We start from the raw sequence: 6,914 nt of genomic DNA, 5'->3' as shown, positions 1-6,914 counted from the left end.
ACACACACACACACACACACACACACACACACACACACACACACACACACACACGCAGCCAATATCAAAACCATTCATCACAGTAGACAAGGGAGGAGGGAGGGCAGGAGAAGAAAGTAAGGAGGAGAGAAAGAAACTCTCTATGCCAGCCTCATATTGTATGTAAGTACTGTGCTTTTATCTCCCCCGAGGAGTGATCGCACAGAAAAATCTGCAAAAAAAAAAAAAAAAGCCCACCGCTTTCCAATGGTATAGCACACTTGATGTGTACTTTTCTCTTGTGATGTGCCTTGTGTTATCCTTGCAGTTTTGCAACCATCCAAAAGCCAATTTAATATTCTCCGCTTGTTCATTTCACACTCTGATTCAACAGCCCAAGGTGCGTAAAGCCGTTTTACTGGACAACTTTAGGTGTTTTTGAAGTGGATGCTCCTTCTGCTCTACGCTCTGTGTGATTGCTTCTTAGGAGCGCCTGCAAAAACATGATAAGTAGCAATCACACGGAGCGCTAACTAGGTCATATGTGCACAAGTGCATCACGGTGACTATAGTTACCACTACTGCAGTAGCTAATTACTATTGTCAAATAGTATCCTTAGCCTTCATCATCAGTGATGAAAGAAAAAGTTAATGTGACAAAACTCAAAACTGTGGTTGTGGTTTGGATAGGTTTAGGTACAGAGTGAGATGAAAGTACACCCTCTTTAAAGTCTATGATTTTACTTATCAGGAGGTGTTGTGCGTAACAAACTTTAAAACCGTATGAAGATGATATTTTTTTTATCATGTTCTGATATGTAAAACCTTCCATTTGCCTGCAGCTTTGGAAAACGATCACAGTTTGGATGAGAATAAGGAGTTTTGTTATGGGTCAAACTGCTACTTTCTCAGGGTTACATGACCTCTGTTGTCATGGTCGTAATAACTTCCTTGCCATGGTTGAAAGGAACCCATTTCAACTGCCAATATGCAATCTCCTGTGTAAAAAGACCCCACTTTGTTAAGCTGACAATCTATTCAAACTTGGTAAATTCCTACAGCTCAAACTAGCTGCTTTGTCATTTGAATATTTTTTGTGCGACTTGCTGAAATGGCTGGTGCCGTCCTTTCAGAGGATGTGAGAAAGGCAGTTGTTTCTACTTATTTCTATTTCAACGTCCAAGGAATCAATGAGGATCTGAGTTAGTGTCCAATGACAATTCTTAGTCTTATTAACGTTCCAAAAGTTGCTCTGTGTTACTCTGTTTAACACACAGCATGTCTCAGAAATAGCTGAATAACACATAACAAGAAAAGGCTGCCGGTCTGATATTGACTGTAAAATTGTGAGAGGACACAAAGCAGCTGATTTTATCTCAGGTCTTTTTTTCTCGCAGGGCCGTCAGCAAAGCTCTGACTACTGACTGATGCATATTGAGCCAGACAATGCAACTGTTTGAATAGCTGTCAGTGATAACCATCTCTCAAAGTTCAACTACTGTTGCTTGATTTTTCTGTTAAAAAATAAAAGATTGCAAAATGTGTCTGTGTTTCTGTTTCATGTTTATCTCTGACCTCGTCTCTTCCTTTCTGATGATAACATTTAAGAGTAGAAATGATTAGAAATGAGCACGAGAATTGAATTGTGGACTATCTACATCATCCAGATGCACAGTCACCCAAAAATTGCATATGTGTGTGTGCTGCACATCTGTCTTCTCCTATCACTATAACTACAACAAATGGAGGAACTGTTACTTAATGGCTTGTTTGAAATAGTAATACAAATATGTCCGGATGCCACTATTTATGCGTTTGTGTGTCCTTCCAGCTGAGCACAGGTCCACGGTGATTGAGTGTGCTCACAAGATAAACAGAGCAGTAATGTAAGGGAGGTAATGGCGTCCCATCACCCATTTCTCCTGCTGTCTCAGTGCTCCCCCTCGCTATTCCTCATCCTTTCTTCAGCCCATCTATCTTGCTCTCCTGCTGATCTCTGTCTTCTTCTTTATCTCTTTCCATCCGCCGAGCTCTCACCTCCAGTTAGTGTGACTCTATCCTTTAGATGAATTCATGTAAATTCAATTACATTTAAAACTTTAAGTTTGAATTGAATCGAGTCAAATCGAGTCAAGTCTAAACAAACTTAGTCACGTTAATTTCATCTGCCTCATCTTACAGTACAAGTTGGCAGTGGCAGGAGAAAAAGGAAAGCAGATGTCTGCTGAATGAATGATTGGTTTAATCCCCGGCTCTTAATGTCCAAATGTCCTTTAGGATAAAGCTGAACTTCAAACGTCTGCTTATGCACAGCCATTACACAGCTGCTGTTAGTGGATGAATGAGAAGAAAATTAACACAAAAAAAGTATTTTTTCCCCTCCTCATTTACACTTTCTACATTACCTTTAAGATGTCGGTAGCTTTTAGACTCCATTAACATTATTCAGGAAGATAATCACAGGTCTGTTATATAAAAAGAGATTTGGGTCATAGTGCATTAATTAGTAGTAACATGTTACAATAGGTACAAAATACCTATAGTGTGGTTAATGTGAGCTAAAATGAGCTGGCTTCGTGTTTGTCATGGAAGTTATTACAAGTCAATTTTACATGGAAAGTCTGGAGATCCTGACAGTGCATAATTTGGCAGAACAAAAGCAGAGAAAAATTATTCTCCAAAGTGTTTAATTCCTAAAGGATGCCAGCACTTATGTCACTTTTTTTTAAATGATTGAAAGCATTCATTTTGGACAGAAGCATTCTAGTGTATCTCCCCTCATTAGCCACGGTCCACTTCTTACACATACAGTCAACACAAACAACACCTGCTCTGTTATTTCTGTATATGTTGGCTACAGCCCTATTAACTCCATGTGCTGTATGAAATAGATGTGGAGAAGATATGTTAGTATGACTTATCTAACCCAGTGAATTAAAACATGTATGAGAATTGTTTAATAGTGTTTTTGAAGATGTCGTCTCAGATGTTTGAAACCTGCAGCGACTTTGAGCAGTAATTTTCTGCATCACTTGGTCCACTGTAACATTCTTCACTGGCCAATTTGTCTCCTTGTTTGCAAGTGCTAAGAGCTGAGCATATTTACTCAATGTGCCAGTGTGATTCAAGTAAAAACAAAATACCCAAAGAGCTTTGAGCTTTGAGTTGTCTCATATCGTCTCATAGCAACAGTCGAAACCATGACTAGCACTTTCCCCAAGCATCTGCTAAGTGCCGATGCTAGCTAAAAAAAGAAGTGCTTGATCGACACAAGGCTTAAGCGCCTCATATCTCTCTTAGAATGAGCAAAGATGGCTATTTAATTAAGAGAACCAAATTTTATTTGTATTTTTTCCAGTTCAGTGATACAGACACTAGAATCCCTGGAGCAGTGTACCAAAAATGAACCTGCAGCCACTGACCTGCTTATAGAGGTAAAGGGAGCATTTCAGCAATCTGAGAAGTATCACAGAATTTTTGTTTAGTTGGATCAGTTATCACAAATCGTCTGGCATAATTTCTATGATACATTTAAACCCCTTATATAACTAGTCATAAAGGGAAAAATACATATACAGTATCAAATATAGACATTAGCTTCACGCAGTGCAAGTACAACAATTCTTGCTCACCACCTAATCAATAGTAAAAAAAACGAATAGTTATGTCTATACCTTCTGTTCCCTGAAGGAGAGGAACGAGGTACAACACATAAGCATGGGATATCACGCCCTTGCGTGTCCTGGCTGAAGAAACCTTTAATCACGCCTTTAAGGCAGTTGACGTGTGATGACACGCGCACAGCCCCGCCTGCACATATAGCCGCTGTCATCACAGTCATCCCTCAGTTCTTACGATCTTCACCTCGCTGAGAACACCTCTGCTGAGTTGGGCTAGCTAGCTGCTGCTAGTTAGCTCTGTTGTCTGCCGACGTGAACTTAGCTTAACTGCCCCTGTTGGTGTTAGCCTCCACCGCGCAGTTGGTGTGTAGGCTGCCCGCGGAGCGCTAATTTCAAGTTTTCCCGTGCAGCGTTTTGCTTTGTGTTTTGGAATGGACTCCAAACCAAAGGGAGCAAAGCAGAAATCTTCTGTTCGCCCCTGTCCTCAGGGATGCGGTTTCTCTTTGCACGACAGCGACCAGCACGATGCCTGCCCTGTCTGCCTGGGGATCGTCCACGCTAGGAGACCATTGACGGAGCCCGAAGCCTGTGCGTTTTGTCGCCAGGTCCGGCACTCGACCCTGGAAAGGCAGGTGACGTTTGTGGAAAAAGTGCTGGGATGCTCGGCTGTCGCACGGCATGACCCTCTCCTTTCCGAGTCTGGAGCCCCGGCTTCGTCTGAGTCTGAAGACGAGGATTTTCCGGTCGATGTCCCCGCAATTAGCTGGGCTGACCACATGGAATATGTTGACGGGTTAGCATGAGCCACCGAAGGGGCTGTAACGTCCAACCGATAAAACCGCACAAAAGTGTGCGTTGATGCCCAACTAGCTGCCGCACAAATATCAGCTACAGGCACCCCTTTAAAAAGAGCCCATGAGGTTGCCATCCCCCTGGTGAAATGAGCTCTCAACCCGTGGGGCAAAGCAAGACCACCAGTGCCGTATGCCAGTGAGATAGCTTCTATAATCCAGTGGGACAGCCTCCGTTTGGACAGAGCTCTACCTCTATTTGGATTAGCGAAGCAGACAAACAGCTGGTCACATAAACGCACATTCTGAGTGTGCTCAATGTAGGTGCGTAGCACACGCACTGGACAAAGAAAATGCATCCTCCTCTGCTCCTCAGATGCAAAAGGAGGGGAGCAAAAGCTCAGCAACTCAAACTCCATTGAGCTATAAGATGCAGGCATGATCTTGGGAAAATAGGCAGCATTTGGACACAATACGACCTTGTGGCCATCAGAAGAGAACTGTGTGCAGGAGGGATGCACAGAGAGCGCATGAAGGTCACCCACTCGCTTTGCCAAAGCCAAAGCGAGAAGTAATGCAGGCTTATATGAAAGAAATTTCATATCCACAGACTCAATGGGTTCAAACGGGGGGCTACAAAGGGCCTCCAGCACCAAAGACAAGTCCCAAGCAGGGACACTGGACTTAAGCACGGGCCTCAGCCGGCGAACTCGTTTCAGAAAACGTATGGCGAGGGGATGTGCACCTAGTGTCACCCCGTCAAAGCCAATATGACAAGCAGATATAGCCGCTAAATAAACCTTAATTGTTGAAAATAAAAGGCCCTTATCCAGCAGCTCCTGCAGGAATGTCAAAACATCCACAGTAGAGCACTGAAATGGGAGAGTGTGGCGGTCCTGGCACCATTGCTCGAAGGCTCGCCATTTGTAAGCATACAAGCCTCTAGTAGATGAGGCCCTAGCGCTCTGAATTGTCGCTATCACACTAGGTGGCAAACCCTTAGCAATCAAGTTTAACCTCTCAGCAGGTAAGCATGAAGGCGCCACAGATCTGGGCGCGGATGAAACACTTCTCCTCCCGCCTGAGAGAGGAGATCCCTGCGGAGAGGAAGCTGCCAAGGACTCGCTGCTAGCAGGCTGATTATCTCTGCATACCACGACCTTGTGGGCCACCAATGGGCCACTAGAATCAGAGAGAGGGGGAATGCCGACGCACTCTCTCTAGAACTGGAGATATCATTTCCACTGGGGGAAATGGATACAGGAGCATGTCTGCCCAAGGGTGCATCGTGGTCGATTATGGAGAAGAACAGGGGGCAGTGAGTATTTACCCTGGAAGCAAAAAGATCTATTTGCGCCATGCCAAATAGGTCCCAAATCTGAGCCACTATTAAAGGGTGTAACCTCCATTCTCTCACCAGAGGACCCCCTTGGAGAGAAGGTCCGGCCCCAGGTTCAGGTGGCCCGGGACATGGGTGGCTCTTAGAGACAGAAAATTAACACTGCACCATAACAGCAGAGAGCGAGACAGGAGCAGCCCGGGCTCCCTCCAAGGACTGAGAGCTAGCATGCAAGACGCAGTTACCGGCAGGTGACGCGATGCACACAAACGGTGAGAGAGAGTCCAGCGTTGAAACGCTCTCCTTTTTAACAGTCCAAGTGGCACTATGGCGATCAAAGATGACATCATGCCCAACAAGCTTAATATCGTCTGGAAACGCAGTCTGCGTCCCAAATGAAACTGAGCGAGGCAGCGATGAAACGCGGCCACTCTGTGCTCCGACAAACGTGCGCGGCTGGAAAGCGAGCATATTTCCAAACCGAGAAAAGTAATCTGCTGACTCGGGATTAGCGAGCTCTTTTTAAAGTTCACAGAGAACCCCAGTGTCTGAATGTGTGACAGAACCAGCGACAGCTGTGTCTTCACCTGCTCTCTGGAGCAAGCTACGAGAGCCCAGTCGTCTAGGTAGGCTAAGATGCGGATGCCTCTTTCTCTGAGGGGCGCTAGCGTTGCCTCGGCACATTTCGTAAAGGTGCGAGGAGCAAGTGACAGCCCGAACGGCAGCACTAGGTATTCGTAGGCTATGCCCTCAAATGCAAGCCTCATAAACTGCCTGTGTTTCGGGTGTATAACCACATGAAAATAAGCATCTGTTAGATCGATTGTTGCAAACCAATCTCCCGGGCCGACCGCATTCAAGAGCTGTCTGAGTGTTAGCATCTTGAACCTGTACGTTCGTAGATACGTGTTCAAGACTCGCAGGTCGAAGATGAGACGAAGCCCTCCCCCTTTTTTCGGAACAACAAAATAACGGCTGTACCAACCTTTGTCTGTCTCCGAAGCGGGGACCACTCATATTGCTCCTTTCTGCAATAGCGCCTTTATTTCCTCTCTGAGTATCATGGCCGCCTCGGTGCTGACAGTCGTGTTTACGACTAGGCGGCTTGACCTGGAACTGCAACCGGTAATCCATGGCAACGGTTCGCAGCACCCACGGAGAGGGGGCGCAAGCGCGCCACTGAGG

At 45.3% G+C, this 6,914-nt stretch overlaps 1 protein-coding gene across 3 annotated transcripts in view; it reads right to left on the bottom strand.

Moving 5' to 3' along the window:
* The window catches only part of gria4a (glutamate receptor, ionotropic, AMPA 4a), a 128,077-nt gene that overhangs the window by 74,973 nt on the left and 46,190 nt on the right, over positions 1 to 6,914 (bottom strand). The window lies entirely within an intron of this gene.

This window comes from Pundamilia nyererei, unplaced genomic scaffold, assembly GCF_000239375.1.
Source record: "Pundamilia nyererei isolate P.nyererei 1_Seehausen unplaced genomic scaffold, PunNye1.0 scaffold00003, whole genome shotgun sequence".
Taxonomy (NCBI): Eukaryota; Metazoa; Chordata; class Actinopteri; order Cichliformes; family Cichlidae; genus Pundamilia; species Pundamilia nyererei.
The sequence above is the reverse complement of the archived record's forward strand: the minus strand, read 5'-3'. Positions and strand labels throughout refer to the sequence as shown.